We start from the raw sequence: 674 nt of genomic DNA on the forward strand, positions 1-674 counted from the left end.
GAAAATAATAGTAATTGTATTGAAACTTGAGGTACAGTAGAGCTCCACACCCTTAATCTATGGTGTGTAGAAACTCCACCGTTGAAAATACATAAGTGAGAGGTCCAGGCATGGCCGAATGGCCAGCCCCCTTGATCTGAGAACTAATCGTCCCAAGATGATCCTAAGATCTAAAGTGATCAAAAGATGTCCAATACAATAGTAAATTATCCTATTTATACTATACTAGCTACTAGGGTTTACATGAGTAAGTAATTGATGCATAAATCCACTTCCGGGGCCCACTTGGCGTGTGTTTGGGCTGAGCTTGATCTATCCACGAGCTGAGGCTTCTTTTGGAGTTGAACGCCGAGTTATAGCGTGTTTCTAGCGTTCAACTCCGGGTCGTGACGTGTTTCTGGCGTTTGACTCCAGACAGCAGCATGTACTTGGCGTTGAGCGCCACTTTACATCGTCAATTCCCGAATAAAGTATAGACTATTATATATTTCTGGAAAGATCTGGATTTCTACTTTCCAACGCCATTGAGAGCGCGCCATTTGGAGTTCTGTAGCTCCAGAAAATTCATTTTGAGTACAGGGAGGTCAGATTCCAACAACATCAGCAGTCCTTTTGTCAGCCTTTTTCAGAGTTTTGCTCAAGTCCCTCAATTTCAGCCAGAAATTACCTGAAAT

This window comes from Arachis duranensis, chromosome 2 (assembly GCF_000817695.3).
Source record: "Arachis duranensis cultivar V14167 chromosome 2, aradu.V14167.gnm2.J7QH, whole genome shotgun sequence".
NCBI lineage: Eukaryota > Viridiplantae > Streptophyta > Magnoliopsida > Fabales > Fabaceae > Arachis > Arachis duranensis.